Raw genomic sequence first — 23,979 nt, 5'->3', positions numbered from 1 at the left:
AGGGTGCATCTTGCTCGAGAACCATTTTTCTGCGTTGGAAAATGGTGAGAGTGACGGTTCCTCTGGGAAGTGCAGCCACGCTCATGGCACTGTGAGTGGCTCAGCTGCACAGCAAGGGGAAGAAAAAGAGAGGAAGAGCAATAGTGGTAGGAGACTCGATAGTAAGGGGAACAGACAGGCGTTTCAACGGCTGTAGGCGTGACTCCAAGATAGTATGTTGCCTCCCTGGTGCCAGGATCAAGGATGTGACTGAACAGCTGCAGGGCATTCTAAAGGGGGAGGGCAAACAGACAGTGATTGTGGTACATATTGGTACCAATGACATGGGTAGAAAGAGGGATGAGGTCCTGCAGTGCAGAATTTAGGGAGCTAGGAAGCGAATTAAAAAACAGGACCTCAAAGGTAGTAATCTCTGGATTACTTCCAGTGCCACGTGCTAGTGAGTATAGAAATAGGAGGTTAGTCCAGATGAATGCGTGGCTGGAGAGATGGCGCAGGAGGGAAGGCTTTAGATATCTGGGACATTGGGACCATTTCTGGGAGCAGTGAGACCTGTACAAGGCAGACGGGTTGCACCTGAACCGGAATGGGACTAACATCCTTGCGGGGAGGCTTGCTAGTGCCGTTGGGGAGGGTTTAAACTAACTTGGCAGGGGATGGGATCCTGAGGCAGTTCAGCAGGGGGAGATGCACAGCCAAAATTAGAAGAGAGAGCAAGTGAGTCTGGAAGGCATAGAAAATATAGGCCAGTTAAGGCACAAGGGAGTTTGGCAAGGTTGGATGTTATTTATTTTAATGCAAGGAGTCTGACGAATAAGGCAGATGAGTTGAGGCCACAAATTAACACATGGAAGTATGATGTCATTGCTGTCAGAGACATGGTTGAGAAAGGGGCAAGATTGGCAGCTCAATATTCCAGGATATAGGGTCATCAGACGAGACAAGGAAGGAGGTAAAAGAGGGGGTATCGTAATATTGACCAAGGAATCAATTACAGCAGTAAGGAGGGATGACATCTTGGAAGGCTCCTTAAATGAAGCCATATGGATAGAACTTAAAAACAAAAAAGGAGCAAACACATTGCTGGGACTGTACTACAGGCCCCCAAACAGTCAGAGAAAAATAGAAGAGCAGATGTGTAGGCAAATTTCAGAGAAGTGCAAAAATAATATGGTAGTAATAGTGGGGGATATCAATTTCTCCAACATTAACTGGGTTAGTCATAGTGTAATAGGTTTATAGGGAGCGGAATTCTTAAAATGCATCCAGGAGAGCTTTTTAAGCCAGTACATAGAAGGTCGTACAAGAGAGGGGGTGGTCCTGGACTTAATTTTAGGGAATGAAGCCGGGCAAGTGGTAGAGGTATCAGGGGGGAAACATTTTGCAGATAGTGATCATAACTCCATTAGATTCAAGGTTGCTATGGAAAAGGACAAGGATGGGCCAGAAATCAGAGTTCTAAATTGGGGGAAGGCCGATTTTAATAAGATCAGATATGATTTGGCCAGAGAGGACTGGGAGCAGCTACTTTTAGGTAAATCTGCGTCAGAGCAGTGGGACTCATTCAAGGAGGAAATAGGCAGAGTTCAGGGCCAACATATTCCAGTAAAGATAACGGGTGGGACTAACAAATCCAGGGAACCCTGGATGCCGAGGGATATACAGGATTGGATAAAGAACAAAAGGGAGGCTTATGGCAGATACCGAGGGCTCAAAACAGCGAAAGCCGAGAGGGGTATAGTATGTGTAGGAGGGAAACTTAAAAAGGAAATTAGGAGAGCAAAAAGGGGGTATAAAAAAACATTGGCAGGTAAAACATAGGAAAATCCAAAGTTATTTTACAAGTACATTAAGAGTAAGAGGATAACTAGGGAAAGAGAAGGGCCCATTAAGGACCATAATGGTAATTTGTGTGTGGAGCCAGAAGATGTAGATAGGGTTCTAAATGAATACTGTGTGTCAGTGTTCACACGTGAGAGGGACAACATGGGTATGGAAATTAGGCAGAAGGACTGTGATATAATTAAAGAAATTAACATAGAAAGGGAGGAGGTTCTAAGTGGTTTGACAGGCTTAAAAGTAGATAAATCTCAAGGCCCATATGAAATGTATCCCCCCAGGCTGTTGAGTGAGACAAGGGGGGAGATAGCAGGGGCGCTGGCAATAATTTTCAATACCTCTCTGGCCACAGGAGAGATGCCAGAGGACTGGAGGACAGCCAATGTGGTACTGTTGTTCAAGAAGGGAGGAAGGGAACTACAGGCCAGTCAGTCTAACCTCAGTGGTAGGGATTCTGAGGGAGAGAATTAATCGACAGGGATTAATCGACAGTCAGCATGGTTTTGTTAAGGGGAGGTCATGTCTGACCAATTTGATTGAATTTTTCGAAGAGGTGACCAGGAGTGTAGATGAGGGCAATGCATTTGACATAGTCTACTTGGACTTCAGCCAGGCTTTTGATAAGTTCCCGCATGGGAGACTATAACGAAGGTAAGAGCCAATGGGATCCAGGGCAATTTGGCAAATTGGATCCAGAATTGGCTGAGTGGCAGGAAGCCTGTGATGACACGAAAATTGGTGGGGTGGTAAATAGTGAGGAGGATAGCCTTAGATTACAGGAGGATATAGACGGGCTGGTCAGATGGACTGATCCAGATGTAATCCAGATAAGTGTGTGATGCGATGCACTTGGGCAGAGCAAACAAGGCACGGGAATACATGATGAATGGGAAGTACCAAGGATCAGAGGGACCTTGGTGTGCATGTCCACTGGTCCCTTAAAATAGCAGGACAGGTAGATAAGGTGGCAAACTGGATACTTGCCTTTATTAGCCGAGGCATAGAATATAAGAGCAGGGAGGTTATGCTGGAACTGTATAAAACGTTGGTTAGGCCACAGCTAGAGTATTGCATGCAGTTCTACAATCCGCATTTTAGGAAGGATGTGATTGCACTAGAGAGAGTGCAGAAGAGATTTACCAGGATCTTGCTTGGGCTGGAGAGTTTTAGTTATGAGGAGTGATTGAATAGACTGGGGTTATTTTCCTTGGAGCAGAGGAGATTGAGGGGGGACGGTGATTGAGGTGTATAAAATTATGAAGTGCATAGATAGGGTAGACAGGAAGGAACTTTTCCCCTTGGTGGAGGGGTCAAAAACCAGGGGGCATAGATTTAAGGTAAGGGGCAGGTGGTTTAGAGGGGATGTGAGGAAGAATTCTTCCACCCAGAGGGTGGTGGGAATCTGGAACTCACTGCCTGAAAGGGTGGTAGAGGCAGAAACCTTCATAACATTTAAGAAGTGTTTGGATGTGCACTTGCAATGCCATGGCATACAAGACTATGGGCCTAGTGCTGGAAAATAGGATTAGAATAGTTAGGTATTTGTTTGATCGGTGCAGACTCAATGGGCCGAAGGGCCTTTTTCTGTGCTGTGGACCTCTATGGCTATGACTCTATGACCATTCAAAGATACTCTTTTTTGACCTTTTTCCACCAAAGTGAATAACATCACACTTCACCACATTGAATTCCATCGGCCATGTTCTTACCCCCTTACCCAGCTTATCCCTAGCCCTCCATTGCCCCTTTGAGTCCTCATCACTGCTTATTTTCCCACCTAACTTTGAACCACCAGCAAATTTGGATACATTATTCAGTGTCCACATCTATGTTATTAATATCAATTGCAAAGAGAAAATGCCAAAATACTGATCCTTGGGGCAACCCACTAGTTACAGTCTGCCCACACAAAAATGTCCCATTTACTCCTACTCTGCTGCTGTTACAAGCTGTAATAGGGGAGATTCCAAGGCAAGGTAAAGGCACCTTGATGGCAGAGATAGCGCTGAAGTGGATCTAATGTATGCTGTGCCTACTCTGGGAGAGTTTGATGGGATAGTGCAGACAAAGCTTTACATTGCATCTAACCTGTGCTGTACCTGCCCTTGGGCTGTTTTGTATTGACATTTGGGTGGAAAAGTGGAAACTATCCTATTTTAAAGCTAACAGCACATCGCTGCAATGAGGCAGATGAACAAGAGCTGCTTTGGAGTTCCCAACTCTAGGAAATTACACTACAGGCTTTATTAAGCACATTCCTGGTCTGGCCTTCCACTCTTCACTTCAAAGTGAATAATGACAGATCCTAAAACTATTGCAATCAAATTACCCACTCTAAACGTGTAAATTAGCTGAATATTACAAGTAACTCATATGCCTATTATAAACAGTAACACTGAAATGTTCAGAGTACAGACTGAGGGGGTAAAACAGGGCTGGATAGTGCCAGCTGTTGCTCCCGGAGTTTTCAACCCCAACATATTTTTATGTTTCTTGCTAATTTACTTCAATATTCTATTTCCTGTTTTTTAATCAATTTCTTGTTCATCTTTTGCTGATTTAAAGAAAAACACCGCCAATCCTCAGGTTTATAAATGATTTTGGCAAAATTGCAAACCTGTCCTTTAATCTAATACTACTCAACTTCTCCAGTTTGCCGTAGTTGTATCACTTACCAGTGGAGTTTACATTAACAGCACAATCCTTTTACACATATGATCCAGCCAAACAGCTGGTGGGGATCTGCATACAGCATTCCTTGTGGAAATCATAGAGTTTCCTAATGGTGGAAGTTTCCAGCACTCTAATACTGATTCCTCCCCTTAATCCCTGCAGGCAATCACCAACACTAATATTAATGATTGACTGCTGCTTACCTGCCAGTAAGTAGTTGCCACGTATCAGGGCTCAATCTCAGTACGCCACAGCAACCTGCCAAAGAACACAAACTAACAGTTAGTGTGATAGAGTAGCAACAACACAGCAAACAACTGTAGAGCAGGGGAGGAAGAGAATTGTACTGCATCAGCTTGGTGTGACTCTTGTCAGTGGTGTTGCTACTTCTTCCCAGTGTTGCGAAGGATGGATCTGGCCACGTTACCACGGAACACTCCAAGTAGTTGGACCGTGCCGTACCACCTGTCCCTCATGGAAAAATTTATGCAGGGAAACACTTCTGACCACAATCCATCAGGCAGTGGTTGGCACGTAGCATCCTAGAGGCCCTGGGGTAAAAGGAGATGGTGGATCCTGTTGGGTGGTTCCCCGAGCAGACTGTCAAAGTCATTTGGCAGAATGCCTCATCACCAGAACTTTCTAACAAGCACCAAGATGTAGCTTGGCTGGTGGTGAGAACGGCTCTCCCTGTCAGATCCTTCCTAAACGCCAATAGTCTCACCCCCTCAGCACATTGCCCTCAAGGTGGCTGTGGTGGGGTCGAGAGTGTTGTCCACTTCCTTGTGGAATGTGCCTTTGCAAAGAAGGTCTGGAGAAAGGTGCAGTGGTTTTTATTGAGGTTCATCCCGAGCAGTTCCGTGACACAGGGCTCTGTGCTCTACAGGTTGTTCCCAGGGATACATAGAGACAAACATAAACTGCAGCTGTGGGGGGTCACCAACTCGGTGAAAAACACTCTTCAGTCTGTCCAAAAATTGTCAGTCTTCCAGTGCAAAGAGTTGTACCCAACCAAGTGTTGCAGACTGGCACATTCCAAGGTCCAGGACTATGTGCTGAGAGGCGCACTAAAGCTTGGGTCAGACAGCGCAATGGGGAAAGGTTGCGGTCTAAGACCTTTCAGCCATAGTACACCAAGGGGAATTGTATAGACCCTTCTGGCTGTATGACTCACACTGAATGTATGCAGTGAATATTATATGTATCACAATTGTATTGAAGCACTCAGAGTGCAATATGACAACTTAAATACTCCTGCACTGTCTGTTATGACCATTATGAAATGCTCTTTTGATTGTGTTTAAGCACCTCAGAGTGCAACATGATCTATGTGGAAAATTTGAATATTATTGCACTTTTGGTAATGGCCACTTTGAAATGTTTTGTCATGTTCTTTCAGATATTTTATGAATAAAGTATATTTTTGCAAAAAAAAATCTACTCTTCTCAGTGCTATCGTTGCTTCTACCCCAACTCCAGCATATTATCAAGACTAACGTTACAGCGTAGCTGTGAGGGGCCTATGGTCTCTCCCTGTATATTTTTTGTAAAATATATATATATATATATATATATATATATATATAATATATATATTTATATATACAGAGGGCATGCTCACTGCTATCTCAAAAACTGAATCTAAGCCTGTCTGGGATCCTCGAACAATAGGATCTACCTGTCAGCATTGGAGAAACTTGCAACTCGCTATCCCTGAAGAGTCACTAACAACCCCGCTGTGGGCTGCACAGACCAAATTCAAACACCACCTACATTTCATAACCTAGACTGGCCAACCAGAGTCTACTCATCTGCTAAGACAAAGGACCCCATAACCTTCTTTTCAATTCTTAATGGTTGAGACATTTAACAACCTCAGGGACCGAGACAAGGGATACACACACTTTGTCAAAGACAGTATGAAAAGGTGGGAGCTATGTGACACTGACCTCTAGTTTGTGGAACCAGCAATATTGCTTTGCTGTACTGCAAAGTCAGTCTGCCATTTTACCATCTCTCTAACAGCATCATAGGCAAGGGGCTCTGGCCTAGGTTGGACACTTGGCCCCATCTACACATCTTCTACTGGAAATTCTGTACCATTATCTACAAGACTGATCCATCTCTGCACACCAATCTCATCATTTGAAGTCAACCAGCGGAAAAGTGAGTTACCCAGCATCAGTGTTCAACCCACCGACCTCCACGAAGGAATACCTCATTGGACTTTGACTCTGGAACCTACGTGAAAAAATATTTATTTTTTCTGTGGTCTCTGCACTGTAAATCTTTCTTTTCTCTATCCATCTTTTACTGTATGAATGCAAAGGAGGCAATGTTGTGACCCTCCTCTCCCGTTTTGAGTGTGTGCAAATAAACTAAACCTTTGAGCTCATCCAATCTCAAGTTTGATGTGGGATTCTTAATAGAAAATTAGATTACACCAAAACTGAGGGTTGGGAAATACACCACTGCTTATAAAGGGGGAAGCAAATCAAAACACCTTTCTGTTTATGTCCTAATGGGTATAAAATATTCCAAGGTACTGTTCAAAGAAGAGTGGGGGAGTCCTCTTAATGTGCCGTTCAATATCACTGAACCAATAGACTACCTGACCATTGTACAATAGCCCTTAATGCAACATTATTATGTGCTTTTTGCCTGCTGCATTTACTATATTATAACACTTCAGAAGTACTTCATTGGCTGTAAAACACTTTGGGACGTGCTGAGGTCATGAAAGGTGCTATATAAACACAAGTTTGTTTTTCTTTCTTGAATACTGGTGGTACGACAGGCAGGTGTGGAATTTGTAGGGCAGAAGCTGAAGCAGGTTGCAGGGGTGTTGCATGAGGATACAGGACCGAGGGCAGGAGAAAAATGGAAGTGAAGGGCAACAAGATACAGATTACAGGGTCAATTAATTAATTGCCATTTGAGAGACTTTGAAAAATTGGCTATGGCATTGACGTGCATGAGAAAAGTGACCACTTCAGAAGGTAAAGCTTTGGCTTTGACTCACTTTGGAACTCAGAGTATGAAAGGAGCTGCATAATGCAAGTACCTTCTTACTCAGGTGGCCAACCACTTAGAAGCTGTAAACAATTCGGGTGGCCTGAGGAGAGGCAGAATAGACCCATACGTTATCCAGAGCAAGTAATATCCCTGGACCTGAATCTCACATTTGTACCAAAATACATTCAAACAAACATATTATGCATTGTGCAGAATACTCAACTCATTAATCACTTCAGCTTGCTGTCAGCACTCAATGACAGACCAACTCCACCAGGACTTATGCATGTAATAGAGCTCATAAAAGCTCCCTCCAGACATAAACTATGTTTAGAAGGACAGTCTATCGTTGTAGCACTGGATATTTCACATTTCAAATGAGGATGCTGCAATCTCTCAGCCCTATTATATTTCACTGAGATCCCAGGACAGTGGAGTAAGGTTGAGAGATGCTCAAACACTGGTTAAGAAATTTGTTTGCTTATGTTCTCTCCCTATTCACCCCTAATTAGAGGCAACTATCTCATTCCCTAAAAGGGGTGATTATAATCAACCCAGATTTGTAATGCAGATTTCATTCAAACTTTCCCGATCATACACAGCTTTGAGAACCTTGAGAGAGATTTGATATTTCTAATTGTCCTTCACGGATAAAACTCTCCTCCCCTCTTCAAGATGTTGACTCATGGTGGGTGCCATTTCACCAACATCTCTCCAGTACATCACCCAACTGGCTAGAATGAGCACCCAAGTATAAGCACAGGAAACAGGTGTGATCTTTCCCCTGGTCATCTGATCCATGCTAAGCAGCAAAGACGTGCAGGAAACATTGAAAAAGCAAAGTACTACTGACATTGAAAATATGAAATAAGGGAACAACTAGAAGACACTCAGCAGGTGAGACAGCAGCTATGGAAAAAGAAACTTCAAAAGGCCATCAACCTAAAATACTAACTCTGCCTCTCCATAGATGCTGAGGGTTTAGCAGCATGTTCTGCTTTTAATGCAGTAAAAAGTGTCTTTGCTTCATTGCATTGTTTCTGCTTTGGTCTGAAGCCAGGCGAAAGGCAAATCACAGATCAAGTCTAACCTGTTATGCCCAAAAGGACTGACATCCCCATCATAAATAACAAAAAATGACTTGAGGAAGAGTGCTGAAGGCAAAAAGCTTCCCTGCAACACAGACTATTTAAAAAATTTAACTCCCTCCTTTGCCCCACACAATCTCCAGAATTTTCTTCCCTCCTAAAAGCCAGACCCTGGGCAGGGTTACAGTCCCACAGAAACTAGCAGCACCCCGCACCACCACCTTACCCCAGTTTTTCACACAAGATGCCACTTATTAGATAGTGAGACCCAGGCTTGGTGTACCTTTTAATGGAGGAGTGGGTGGGGGGGGCGTGTATCTTCAGCCTTAAAAATAAGCCCCACCCCCAACCACAGGGTTCACTGACACACAGGAGTTCCATTAATGAGGTACTCTCCAATCTGGGGCAGCCATCTCCTGCACTGGCCATTGGAGAAAGGCGAGCAACAATTTTTTTTAAAGTTAGGCAGAATTTCCTGATGTGCACTGGGCTCTTGCAAAGGGCCACCATCTGTATTTACCCCAAAGCCCCATCCACTGAGCATTAAACACGAGTTCCAACGTTTGGAGTGCAGATAGAAGGTAATAACAGTAGCTGCACCTCTGTCAGTATCAGAGGGGCAAGGTCAGTACCCAGCTATAATCAGCTTCTAGACACCATCAGAAGCAAAGGAACCAGGTTACACTCAGCTATCACCGGGCTCTACACCTGTGCCTTGTTCAATTTACAGAAATCCTGTTGAACTTATTCACTGACTGTAATGGGAGTTTACGATGTTTTTAGTTAGCAGAGCTCTTGCAACACTCATCCTGAAAATGGTGCAACCAAAGGCTGAGGAACCTCGGCCTCAGATCACAATACTGCACACAGTAATAAAATGCTGCTATTGCCCCTGACAGTGTTATTGTAAACATGCAGGAACTGTCAGAATAAAAACAAGTAAGTGAAGACTATGTACACGTCCAATGATCTTCGGTTTAGTTGGGATTCTTCTCCTGGCTTCTCTGCAGCAGCTTTGTTTCATGTGAGGGAGGTGGGGGTGGGGGGCATGGGCCTAGGAGTGAAGCACAGCAGGTATAGTTACAATAAGGCAATAGTGGTCAGGTGTCTCATTGAAAAACCTATTCCATAAACAGTATCACAAGATAAGAGGGACCATGGTTAACATACACCAATCATGTAATATAATAGCATATAGAGCATGAAGGAACAGAATGGGCATTTTTTAAAAAAAGATAAATTTAGCACAGACAACTAAATAAGAACACATAGACGAGGCAGATGGGAATAAAGGGATCTGTTGGACAGGGTGTGTAGAGGTTTGTGTGGAGTGTAAACACAGCAAAGACCTGATGAGCCGAATGGCCTGCTTCCGTGATGCAGAACATGGAGAGGGGATGGGGATCCATGAGAAGGCTTCAAGGAATCTACCAAAATAACTAACAGAACTCATGTCATCCACCAACTCAAGCTGCAGCCCTCTTGATATTGATAATATTTGCTTAACTTACAACTGGCAAATCTGGTTGCTCAGTTTATTTGGCGCTTTGGACAGGCACAGCAAGCAGAGATGGGGTGGGGTCAGGTTGGCATATGTCAATGTGCTTCAGGCATGGCGGGACAGGGAGTTCGGCTGCAGAGCGAGATATACTACAACAGGGCCAACACGGACCAAAGTGAAGTTATCACCTGCATCAAAAAATTAGCGAGATAGCGAACTTCCTCAATTCATTCAGTAAGGAGCAGCAACGAGTGAATAATAAATGTAACAATAAAGTCGCCAAACGACATGCTTTACACTCATTCATTCCAATGGATGCCAGTAATGCTGGGGTTTAGGGCCTGGTTTGGATTAGTTTAGCTCGAACTCACAGCAGCGGAAAAATAAGATTGCACCTTATTTCCAGTTGATTAAAGCAGGTGGGTTAATATATATACCTATATTAATTGTGTTTTCGATCATCTGTGTAATGGGTAGATCTAAAGGTGGTGTACACAATACAGGTAGCCCTACTTATTCAAAAATGTTACTCAGTATCACAAACATTGTGGGATTCTCTCACTCACAAAAGAAGTTGTTAAATAACTCAGACGTTTACTGCACAAAAGGAGGCCATTCAGCTCGTCGTGTCTGTGCCAGTCAAAGATCTGGCTACACTAATCCCATTTTCCAGCGCTTGGCCCATAGCCCTGGAGGCTATGGCAACACAAGTGAATATCTTAATACTTCTTAAATATTGAGAGTTTCTGACTCAGCCACCCTTTCAGTCAGTGAGTTCCAGACTCCCGTCACCCTGTGGGTGAAAAGATTTCTCAACTCCCTTCTTAGCCTTCTACCTCTTACATTAAATCTATGCCACCTGATTATTGATCCCTCTACTAATGGAAAAAGTGCCTTCCTATCCATGCCCCTCATAATCTTATACATCTCGATCAGGTCCCTTCGCAACCTTCGCTGCTCCAAGGAAAACAACCCCAGCCTATCCAATCTTTTCTCATAGCTCAGACCCTCCAGCCCAGGCAGCATCCTGGTAAATCTCCTTTGCACCCTCTCCAAAGCAATCACATCTTTCCTATAATGTGGTGACCAGTACGTAGTACTCCAGTTGTGGCCTAACCAGCGTTTTATACAGTTCCAGCATAACCTTGCTGCTCATGTATTCTATGCCTCGGCTAATAAAGTATCCCATATGTCTTCTTAGCCACCTTATCTACTTGCACTGCTACCTTCAGCGATCTGTGGATATGCACACCAAGGTCCTTCTGTTCTTCAGTACTTTCCAGGGTCCTACCATTCATAGTGTAATCCCCTGCCTTGTTAGTCCTCCCTGAGTGCATTACCTCATACTTTTCCAGGTTGAATTCCATTTGCCACTGCTCTGCCCACCTGACCAGTCCATGGATATCCTCCTGCAGTTTACAGCCATCCTACTCACTATTTACCATCCTATCAATTTTCATGTCATCAATGAACTTCTTGATCATACCCCCTACATTTATGCACACCACAAACAGCAAGGCCCCAGCACCGAGCTCTGCGGAACTCCACTGGAACCAGCTTCCAGTCACAAAAACATCCCCCTACCATCACCCTCTGCTTCCTGCCTCTCAGCTTGTTTTGGATCCAACATGCCACTTTGCCTTGGATCCCATGGGGTCTTACTTTTTCACCAGTCTGCCATGAGGGATCTTATCAAAAGCCTTGCTAAAGTCCATGTAGACCACATCAAATGCATTACCCTCATTACCACTCCTGGCTACCTCTTCAAAAAATTCGATCAAATTTGTCAAACACAACCTTCCCTTAACAAATCCATGCTGACTATCCCTGATTAATCCATGTCTCTCCAAATGCAGATATATTCTGTCCCTCAGAATTCTTTCTTGTAACTTCCCCACCACCAAGGTTAGACTGACTGGCCTGTAATTTCCTGGTCTATCCCTTCCTCCCTTTTTTAATAATGGGGCAACGTTAGCAGTCCTCCAGCACTTCATCTGTGGCCAGAGGATTTGAAAATTACTGCCAGGGTCCACGATCTCTTCTCTTGCCTCCCTCAACAGCCTGGGATACATCTCACTTGGGTCTGTAGATTTATCCACTTTTAAGACCGCTAAACCCACTAGTACCTCCCCTCACTCTACGTTAACTTCCTCTAATATTTCACAGTCGTCCACCCTGATGTCTATACCTGCATTGTCCTTTTCCATTGTGAAGACCGACACAAAGCATTCATTGAGGGCTGTACCCACGTCTTCCAGGCCCCCACGCACACTACCTCTACGGTCCCTAACTGGCCCTACGCTTTCCTTAGTTATTCTCTTGCTCGTTATATATTTTAAAAACCCCTTGGGTTTTCCTTTATTCTAACCACCAATACTTTCACATGCATTCTCTTCGCTTTCCTAACTTCCTTTTTAAGTTCCCCCCAGCATTTTTATACTCCTCTAGGGATTCTGTTGTATTGAGCCCTCAGTATCTGCCAAAAGCATCTCTTTTTTTCTTAATCCTAACCTTCATGTTCCTTGACATCCAGGGTTTTCTGGATTCTTTACAGGAACATATTTGCCCTGTCCTCTCGCTATTTCCTCCTTGAATGCCTCCCACTGCTCTGACACAGTTTTATCTGCAAGTAGCTGCTCCCAGTCCACTTGGGCCAAATTGTAACTCATCTTAGTAAAATTAGCCTTTCCCCAGTTTAGAACTTTTATTCCTGGCCTAACCCTGTCCTTTTCCATAACTATCCTAAATTTAACTGGGTTACGGTCACTATCTTCAAAATGCTCCCCTATGATACACCTTCCACCTACCCGAGCTCATTTCCGAATATTAGGTCCAGGTCTGCCCCCTCCCTTGTTGGGCTTTCTACGTACCGGCTAAAAAAGTTCTCCTGGTTGCAATTTAAGAATTTTGCTCCCTTCCTTGCACTATCCCAGTTAATATTTGGGTGGTTAAAATCTGCTATTACTGCCTTATTATTCTTGCACTTCTCTGAAATTTGATTACATGTTTGATCCTCTCTCTCTCCCTGTTTGGGGACCCACAGTACACACCCAACAGTGAGTTTGTCCTTTTCGTGTGTTTTACTTCTACCCATACAGCCTAATTTGATGATATTTCCAGGATATCATCCCTTCTCACTGCTATAATTGATTCCTGATCAATATTGTGACGCCCCCTTCTCTTCTATCCCCCTCTCTTTCTCGTCTGAATGCCATATAACCAGGAATGTTGAGCTGCCAATCCTGCCCTTCTTTTAGCGGAGTCTCGGTCATAGCTATGATATCATACTCCCACGTGCCAATCTGTGCCCTCAGCTCATCTGCCTTATTTCTCAAGCTTCTTGCATTAAAATATATTTCATTTAGCCTTGCTAAACTCACTTCTTTCTTATCTAGCCTATGATTCCTCTGCTTTCCAGACTCATTTACTAGCGTTTTAACTTCTTATTCCATCTCAGCTTCTCTCCACCTTGAACTATTTTTCAGGATCCCACCCCCCCTGCCAATTTAGTTTAAATCTGCCCCAAGAGCATTAGCAAACCTCCCCACGAGGATGCTGGTCCCATTCCTGTTCAGATGTAACCCATCCAATTTGCACAGGCCCCATCTCTCCCAGAAACAGTCACAATGCCCCAGGAATCCAAAGCCCTCCATCCTGAACCATTTCTCCAGCCATGCATTAATTCTATCCTTCTGTTCCTATACTCAGTACTACGTGGCACTGGGAGTAATCCAGAGATTACTACCTTTGAAGTCCTGCTTTCCAATTTCCTACCTAACTCCCTAGAGTCTGCTTGCAGGACCTCTTTCTCTTTCTCCTTTGTCACTGTCTCAACATGGATCACGACCTTTGGCTGTTCACCTTCAGAATGTCCTGCAGCCATTCCGTGACATCCTTGACCCTGGCACCTGGTAGGCAACATACCATCCTGGAGTCATATCTACGGTTGCAGAGGTGCCTGTCTACTCCCCTCGCTACCACTATTTCCCTTCCACACTTCTTCCTCCCCCACTGAGCAGCTGGACCACCCACAGTGCCATGGCCTTGGCTCTGGTTGGCCTCCAAAGAGGAACCATCTCTCTCACCGTTTTCCAAGGCCGAAAAACGGTTTGCGAGCGAGATGTACTTGGGGGATTCCCTCATTACCTGCCTGGCCCCTCTTCTTCTGTCTGGCGGTCACCCATTCCGTCTCTGCTTGCACTTCCTCAAGCAGCGGGGTGACCATGTCCTGCACACGCGGTCATCCAGACCGCCAGGAATGTCTAGAATTTCCCACATAGCGCAGGATGTGCAAATCACGGGAATAAACACCCCAGGCATATCTTATCTAAACAGAATACAGACCCTTATTTTATTTTACCCTTACTCTTACTTGAATATTGACTAGGTGCTAGATCCTCTACGTGCTGCTGACTGCCTGTCCCAGGGTCCTCCTCTCCCACTCTCCTCCCCCATGTATTATTTTAGAACTATTTCTGAATTGCCTGCTTAGAGTAATCAGACCCCAAACAATCGTCCATTGAAATCCACCAATCTGAGCACCTGCAAATGGGAACATCAAGTCTGTAAAATCAGTGTGTCCAACGGTATATATTAAGGAAGGCTTTTTAAGACCTACTTCACCCTGTTAGCAAGCCACAAAAGTTAATCATTCACTTCTTACCTCTAATTTCCAGTCTCTCTCAATGCACCACTCCCTCAGTACTGCACTGGAGGTCATAGGACCAATCTTTTAGCCACATTAAGAAAAACAAAAATATCTATGTGCATGTGCCTGGAATTCTTATAACATGGGAGGCTTCAGAACCTCTGCTGCAGACCCTTTGCAATACAAGAAAAAGTCACTGGGTCCAACATACTGTCTTTCAGTTGGAGCAAGCCTTTTAACAACCATCAACCCCTTCTCCCTCCAGAAACACTTCTAGTTGACTCTTGAAGCCACCAATACAAATACCTTGCCAGAGTTCAGGATCTTGTCAATTGCCTTATATGCTTAAAAACATCACTATCCACCTCAGACCCTACCCTTTGTCAATAATGGCCTTAAGCTTACTTAAATTCCTGACACTTGTAATATTTCCCTTCCATCCCCTAACAGACAATCTTATTCTTCCCATGATACGGCTAAGGGGGAAAAGAAATGACAATGACGACACTTGCACTTTTCCATCTCTCTTAGAAGCATCTTTAATTGCTCCATACCTAACTTATTTTAAAATGCAGTTAAAAATTAGCAGCTATTTTGTACACACCAAGATCTCAAAAGTAGCAGAGCGAATGACCGGTTAATTTTTTTTCATGGGGCAGGTAGTGTGAAGCGAATGTCCTTGTTCACGGCGAGAACTTCCTGCCATTCTTTAAATATCCACCCATGACAGGTGAATAGCCTGCGTGCTTCATTGTTCAGGTCTGCCAACAGCACTGATTACTTAAAAGAACGTGGAGCTCCCCACTGAGTTCCACCTTACAAAGAGTTGAAAATTTGATCTTGCACTAGCGCAATTCTCAAAAGCAAAGCAAAAATCAACAGCTCCTGCTTCAAACTAAAAATCCAGAAAATAGTCCGACCTCAAAAAACCCAAGAGCTGCAAATTTCTTAAAAAGCACTGCTGTCAATACGTGAAAAGTTAATGATAATATTTCTGACCCAGCATACCAGCTACAAATGGCCTGTACAGGAATATTCAGGATCAAGTTTGTTTTGGCTGAGGAGCTGAACAAATTCCACATCCTCCCTCAGTCCCACTCAGATACTGACCTGGCTTGCAGCCACTGCAGGATGTGACATTAAGCCAGTGCTGAGCAACCTAGGCTAGTGAGTGGGCCGCACGAGTGGCCCTCCTTCATCTCAGTGGGCCGCAAGATTGAAATCAGCCATGTGCACTAACCATGAGACCATGAATATGCATGCCAATTGAATTGCAGCAGCGCTTTGATTGGACACAGAGGGAACCCACGGGTTTGACAGTGAATGTTCTGTGCAATCAGCATACACCTCACTTCACGTGCCCTTGCTTTACGTGTGTATCACTTTAGTAATACGGGTAGGGGAAAAAAAATTATGCGGATGGAAACCAGCGGAATCTGGCAACCCTATGTATGCACAATGGTCAACAAAATGTCTCACAGGCCACACTCAGAACGCGGTAGGCCGCAGGTTGCCTACCACTGCATTAAACCAAGGCTACATCTGCCCTCTCAGGTGGATGGAAAGGATCCCTCGCCACTCTTTTAAAGAACAGGGCAGTTTTCTCTGGTGTCCAAGTCAAATTTCTCTCTCAGCCAACATCACCAAAGCAGATTATCTGGTCATCATCTCACTGCTGTGTAAAGAGAGCTTGCTGTGCACAAATTGGCTGTTGTTTTATTGTTCCAAAAATACATAATTGATTATAAAGCACTTTGAGACCTCCAATGGTCCAGGAGGCGTTTTTTAAGTGCCCAGCCTTTCTTTACATATTCTGCCAACAGAATTATGAGAGAAACTGCAGTGGGACCAAATATCCCACAAGCATCTCTTACAGAGATACTAATGATCCTGCAATGCTCTATGCTGTGCCACTCATGGTCTCTGCCAATGAAATAATAGTGAAGACAAACTTGATCAACAGCCTTCACCCAACAGGCTAAATACAACTTTGCCTCAAACAAGAAAATAATTAAAAATATGAAGCCACTGTTTCCAACTGGTATAAGTTCCTCCAGCTTAATTAAATCACACTCTTTGGCCCCTGGTCTGGGTTACATCAGGCTCCCCAGATGGCGTCACAAGCCAGCTCCATAGATGTGAAACCTCAGTATCAGCTCCATTCTGAGTGCAGCTCAGCTTTCACAAATGGCACTTGCTTTCACGTCAGGAATATCACTAACCTCTGCCCCTACCTTCACTCATTGAACCCTACTTCAAGCTCTCATCCACCTCAGATCCTCCATAAACTTGCCCAGAACCCTGCTGCCTGTGTCCTCTCTCACTCTAGGCTTCCCATGCCCCAGTGAATGATTATAAAATCCAGGTTCACATGTTTGAGTTCCTCCAAGGCCTCTGCTATTTCTATCACTGCACTCTGGGGAGGCTGTTCCCTGCTCCACCATTGCAGACCGTCGCTTCAATCCTTTAAAGAGTAAAATTATATGGGCAGATTGCATACACCAATCTTGAAATCCCCTACATATAGAAGGCTGAGGGATAATCTAATCCAACTGTTTAAAATAATAAAGGAATCATACATGACAGACACAAGGAAACTATTTCCTCTGTCAGTAGAATCCAGATCAATGGAACATAGCGAATGGACTTGACGGAACTGGCTCGAGCAGCTAACTGCCCTTCCCCCGTTGCTAAGTTCCTCTACTAAAGCCACATGAACCACTCTGCCTATTCCACCCCTCCTCCTCCCGCCCGGCCACACCCAGGAAAATGTCTCCATACAATGACTTTGAAATGCAGCCTGTAGTGAGGACCAGGTTTGTGTTCAGCATTTCATATTCCAAGCCCTGCTACTTAGTCACAGTTTTCTCTCTGGGCTTTCCAAAAAACCATTGGCACACGCCAGTGTAAATCAGACATCAACTGGAAAACATGAGAGCAGGAACAGGTTATACCAACAATGGACAGGAACACAACCTCAACTTGTAACAGCACATCTGTTAAAGCAACAGGCTTGCACCTCAGATCTTCTCTCAGTCCTCTTCAGATACAGCTCCCCATGGATAGTGTACAATGCAGCACAGTACCATCCTGTCCTGTCTGACAGTCATCCTATCGCTTCATTCATTCCATCAAAATGCATGGTGACCTTTGGCAATGCCAGCAAACTATTCAATCATAGGTGAATCAGCCAAACCAAACCATGACCTCGCCCAATATCCACATGGGATTGTATTCTGATATCCCTGCAGGATCCCCTTCTAATCTCGAAGCACATATTGCTGGTCCTTCGTCACTGTAAAAATCCTGGAACTTTACCAAGCAGCACCTTGGGTGTACCTATAGCACACAGACTACAGCGGTTCAAAAAGATGGTCACCATAAACATCTCAAGGCACCTAGCATTGAGTAATAAACGTCAAGTCTTTCCAGCAATGCCGACATCCCAAAAATGAATATTAAAAGATAGTGAACGTGAACTTGGGCTAAATAGCCCCTCCCTAACTCAGGGTCACTCAAGCACGCAGCACCCCACGAAAAGCCCATTTTGATGATGTGTTTATATAGAAACATTATGAACAAAAGCTGCTTGGTAAGCTCCGGGTATTTGGGATTCCCTGGTAACACGGTGCTCTCGACAAGCCAAGAGCGACAGCCCCAGTGTGAGATTATATAGTCAGAACCAGGGTTCACCCCAGCAGTTACCAGTTGCTGTGACTACCTGCAGCGGGTGAGAGTAGCCCATCACCATATTTACCTGTTTGGATGTTGCTATGCTTAGATAGTTGAAGGCACCGCTGCAAGGCAAAGGAAGTGGGCACTGCTCCTGGTGCCAGAATTGGTGGAATACAGATCTTGGAAGGTTATATAAAACCAGGAATTTTGTTTGCTTTTTTTAACCGCTTTATCAACTTGTCTTGCCACTGTCAAAAGATTTGTGTGTGAATCCTTAGTTACTGACAGTGTCATTGCAATGTCTGCCGGTTTGCTGTCTCGGTGTCCTCAAAACCCAACCATGCCTACATTTGCAACTGATTCCCCAAGGCAGCATATACCATGCCACAACACATGGGACCACTCTGCTACAGCTTCACTATCCCAGGGACAGGGGAGGTGACTAAAGCAGCTCTTCCACCACTGGCAGTGCAGAGAGCCACCCCCATGAGCTGGCATCAGCTGCATTGTCTGGTGGTGACGACCAAACTGTAGGCCTATAATTCATTGGCGCTGGGCAATAGGCAAGGCCTATAGCCAGAGACCAAGGGGTCCAACCATTGCACAATGCTGGATCGTTTCCAGCCTACAGTGCTCTGGAACCCACAGCACAAGAACAGCAGTCAGTCTAAATACTGGGATGTAAAGGCTACGTGGAATAAACAAGAGCACAGGAAAGGAGCAAATTACACAGTAATAATATCACAATAGAAAAGTAACAGATAACTCTTTTCTGTTGCATAAATTCTATCTCTGACCCTGCATTCCTGAGAAGTGAATATAGACAACAAAAGGAGTTACTTTTTGGGCAGGAAATAGATGTTGTTTTATTTGATCCCAGATAATATGTTTGAGGGAGAGGGAAATGCACATCTTCAGTTATGTCTTCAGCTTTTAATGTTTTGCTTTCCTTTTACACTTTGCAATCCATTTGAAACTGTGTACATAGCAAAGTCACCAACCAGCACATTGTTATTTCATAATCGGTCACACGTTCTAATGGGCACTAAAATTCCCTTCGCCCCAACAGAAAAACCAGAGACAAATGCCACAGATGGCAGAAACATCACATGCCAATTACAGACCGGGCAAAGTCCTGCCTTTCATTAATTCTTTCACCTCTCCAAGGGCCTAACCTTTTATGCCTTATCCAAGTGGCCTTCACTTACATCAGTATTTGAATGTTGGCAGGATATATGATTGATGGGGCAGCATCACTGCAATGCTCAATCCTGTCCTCAACTGATAATCTCAAAAACTTCCAACAGGCATCACTTCATAGCCAACTGAAGCAGAAATCGTGGCTCATTTCCTCATTTCAGACCCCAGCGGCAGAGCGCCAACTGAGATCAGAAAAGGGAATTCAGCAATAATGCATTTTAAAGGGAAGGACGAACAGAGGCATTTTAAACGAAGAATTTTAAGTGCTCAATTTTAAAAGTAGTGTAGGAACAGACAGACCAATTCTGGCATCAGGAGCAGCCCCCACTTCCTTCGGCCCACCACTGGTATTAGTGTCTTTAATTGTCTAAGCTCTAAGTTCTGGGATTCCCTCCCTAAACCTTTCCATCTCTTGACCATTCTTTCCTTCTTAAAATCCAGCTCTGTGGCTAAGCTTCCGGTCACATATCTTAATGTCTTCTTTTTTGGTCGTGCAATTTTCATCTGATTACACTTCTGTGAAGTGCTGTAGGATGTTTTATTACCTTGAAGATGCTTTGTAAATATAAGTTGTTATAGAAGGATTCAAAAGTAAGGAAGTTATTCTAAACCTCTGTAAAGTTAGTTAGACATCAACTGGAATATTCTATCCAATTCCTGACATCACACTTTAGAAAGGAGGCCAAGGTCCTACAGCTACAAGAGAACAGGGGCAGGGCCAAGGTACATAACGCTGATGTCAGGTATTGATGTAGGTCAAAAAAGCAATAGTTGACAAAACGATCTCAACTTGCACCACGATAAACCTGGCCATAACTTCCAGCTACTTTAACACCGGACACAAATTAAACAGGTCGTTGGGCCCCTGAATGTTAATGGGGTGTTATCGAGAAAAGTCGTAACTGGGAAAAATGACCCAACCAATCAGCCTGCACCATAGTTAATAATTAAAAACAAACAGTTTACCCACCACCTACAGTCAGGGAGGAATAGAACTTCTCAGGCAGGGAAAGGTGCAAAGAAGAGGTATTGATATGAAAAGGAACAGGATGAAGCTGTCAAACAGGTGCACAAAATGGTACAGCATGCATCCCAAAGACCTAAATAATCAGTTTTTTGTTAGACAAAGTTGCAACTTGATTTACAGCAGTGCAGGAACTCCAAAAGAAGAAACTCTGATGCAGATGCAGTCACTTTAGCTCACCCACTTGATACATGCTGCTTCACAAGGAGGCAGACAAGTCTTCAATCCTGAATCACACTTCCCCCCACCCCCCCGTGTCTCCTCCCTCAAACAGCTTCACGCAAACTAGAGCAACAAAACCCCAGTTTGAAATTTAAATTCTGCAGTTGTTAAAACCATTGCCAACCTCCAAAGTAAGTCGCCATTCACTGTGCGTAAACAGGAGGCTATTCAACCCCTGGAGCCTGTTTAACCATTTAATTAGGGTGTGAATAATCTGTACCTCAACAGCTCATACCTGCCTTTGTTCCATATCCCTCTACGTCTGTACCCAACATAAACCTCTCAATCTCAGTGCAGAAAATGCCAACTGAATCTTGAACGAATTTGAGTTGAGCCTGCTCCTCTGAATAAAACTGAATAGCTCAAAGAGTGTTAACACTGCTGCGCATTTTTCCACCAGGTTGCATGGAGTGTTGGGTTTCCATGTTCATCAGAGGAGGAACAGAGACCAGAGTTGGAATTAATCCCACTTTGAGAGTGTAGGGAGGGGGAATCTGACCGTAAACAGAGATGGGGTTTTGGAGACAGCCAGGATGGGGCTCCAGGTGTGAAGGTCCCCCCCCCCACCGGATGCCCAGCCGCCTCCAAGAGGCCCTGGGCGGCAGCAGGAGGATCAGAGAGACCATTTACAACCCCCCTCCCCCACCCCCAGGCCCCTCACTCCCGCCGGCCTTTGTGCGGATTTCACCCTCTTGGCTCCGGGACCCAGAGCGCAGGAGGAGCCCCCTCACCGGCGAGGCTATGGCCCAGGCCCGGGATTAGGCCCTCCTCGGGGTTGGAGGAGGAGCCGCTCCCCCGAGCCCGGCCTCGGCCACGCACTCTGGACTACAGGGCCCCGGCCTCGATCGGCGCCTCACGCAGAAAACTCCCGCCCGGTTTAATTCCCCGGCCTCCTCCGCCTCGCCGGCTAACTAACCGCCGCCTCCCGGCCCGCACCTACCGCTCGTTACCCGCCCGGTCGCTCCGCGTGTCCGTCTCACTCCAACTCCCCGGCCGCGCTCAGCCTGCCACCGCTGCTAACTGCGCCTGCGCCCAGCCGACCACCGCCGCTGCCTGCGCAGAGCAAGCCACCGCCGCCCACTGCGCTTGCGCGCCCGCGGAGCCCACCGGGACATGTAGTCCTGTTCCCATCTCCTCCAGCGCCAGCACTACAGCTCCCAGAGTTCCCCGCGCCTCCTGTTGGTGGGGATTGGCAGAGAGTCATGAAATAATGGCCTGTGTGTCCAGGTCCTGTTTAGGTCAGGAAGAAGCAGTGGTTCTAACACCGACCCTCTGAAGGGTACCATTATACCTGCAGTCTGAAAAACAATTATATGCCATTATCACAAAAGCAAAATACTGCAGATGCTGGAAATCTGAAATAAAAGCAGAAAATGCTGGAAAGACTCAACAGGACAGGAAGCATCTGGAGAGAAACAAGTATTAATGTTTCGGGTTGTGATGACCATTCATCATGCAGTTGATCAGTTCTGATAAGTGGCCATCATAACCCAAAACATTCTGCTTCATTCACCATTACTCTCTTCTATCTGCCTGTCTCTTAGCCAATTTTGTATCCAAGCTGCGACTGCCCCTTTAATCCTATGGGCTTCAGGTTTGCAAACAAGTCTAAAGTGTGTTACTTTGTCGAATAGATTTTGAAAGTCCGTCTAAACAATGCAACTGCACTACCTTCATCAACCCTTGCCATTATTGTAAAAAGATTAGATCAAGTTACTCAAACACAATTTGCCTAGCAAATCCATGCTGGCCGTCATTCAACCCATACTTTTCCAATTGACAATTAACTTTCTCTCAAATTAATGTCGCTAAAATTTTCCCCACTACAGATGTTTGGTTGACTGGCTTGTAGTTTTTGGATTTAGCCCTCTTTCCTTTTTTAAACGGGGATGTAATATTTGGAATCATCCAGTCCTCTGGCATCGCTTCCATATCTAAAGAAGGCTGGAAAGAGGATAAGGAGAATTGTGACCAGTGCATCTGCTTTCAGCACCTTTGCCTCCCTCAGCAACCTAAGAAACATCCCTGGAAGGGGTGACTTTTCTACTTTGAGCACTGGCAACCTTTTAATTACCTCCTCTTTATCTTTATCCTATCAAATGTCTCTCCCATCCCCTCCTTTACTGTGAGATTGGTGGCATCCTCATCTTTAGCGAAGACAGATGCAAAGTTCTCATACAGCATTCCAGTTATGCCCTCTGCCACTTTAAGAACTTTTTGCTTTTTGTTCTCTAATTGACCCAACTCTTTCTTTGATAGTCTTTAAAGTATTTATATGTTTTGAAAACGTTTTTGGAGTTACCTTTTATTTTAGGTTGGTAACCTGTTCTCATACACTCTCTTTGTCCCTCTTACTTCCTTTTCAGTTTCATTCTGCATTTTCGATATTCAGGTTGGTTCTCTACAGCATTATGAGTTTAACATTGATCATTAGCCTACTTTTTCCATTCCATTTTAATCCCTATACCTAGTCATCCGGGAACTCTAACTTTGAAAGCCCTTTCTTTCCCCCTAGAGAGGACTTCAATAAATTGCAGTTCATTAGCCACGAAGTACATTTGGACATCCCGAGGTTGTGAAAGGCGCTATATTCTGGCCTTTTGCACAGATCCAATATTCATCACTCCACCATTGGCATCCTTGTTCCAACTGTCCAGTTCTGGAATTACCCTCTAAACTTATCTGCTTCTCTATGCCTCTCTCCTCCTTTAAGGCACTCTTTAAAGCCTAACTCTTTGATCAAGCTTTTGGTCATCCGTCCTAATATCTCTTTCTGTGGCTCAGTGTCAAATTTTGTTTGATAATGCTCCTGTGATGTGCCTTGGAATGTTTTACTATGGCAAACATTGCTTTCAATTTTACATTTGACCTCCCACAAGGCTCCGCAAAAGCCATCATGAATCAAAATCTATTTCCCCCACCCCCCCCCCATGTTTGGCAGCAGCTCAATTGCTGGTGGAGAAAATGATTGATTAATAAAGGCAGCCACGTTCCACAAGGAGCAGGCAGCACACCCATCTCCACATCCACATAGAGATTTTATATGCTTCATTCTTGTTTTGGAAGGAACTGAAAACAAAGTGGATCTCCTGAA

At 44.7% G+C, this 23,979-nt stretch overlaps 1 protein-coding gene across 6 annotated transcripts in view; it reads right to left on the bottom strand.

The window, feature by feature from the left end:
- Positions 1-21,944, bottom strand: part of thrap3b (thyroid hormone receptor associated protein 3b) — a 120,559-nt gene extending 98,615 nt beyond the window's left edge. For 5 of the 6 annotated variants that reach the window (XM_078566929.1, XM_078566927.1, XM_078566932.1 and 2 more), the window contains exons 1-2: positions 21,826-21,944; positions 4,716-4,770 (exon numbers count right to left, since the gene is read on the bottom strand). The gene's annotated coding sequence lies outside the window, so the exon portion shown is untranslated. The remainder of the gene's footprint in view (positions 1-4,715; positions 4,771-21,825) is intronic. The other variant, XM_078566928.1, reaches the window with a different exon arrangement.
- Positions 21,945-23,979: the final 2,035 nt, after the last annotated feature.

The sequence above is a fragment of the Cetorhinus maximus genome, chromosome 21 (assembly GCF_964194155.1).
Source record: "Cetorhinus maximus chromosome 21, sCetMax3.hap1.1, whole genome shotgun sequence".
Classification (NCBI taxonomy): domain Eukaryota; kingdom Metazoa; phylum Chordata; class Chondrichthyes; order Lamniformes; family Cetorhinidae; genus Cetorhinus; species Cetorhinus maximus.
Note: the sequence above shows the minus strand (reverse complement) of the source record. Positions and strands in the feature narration are given on the sequence as shown.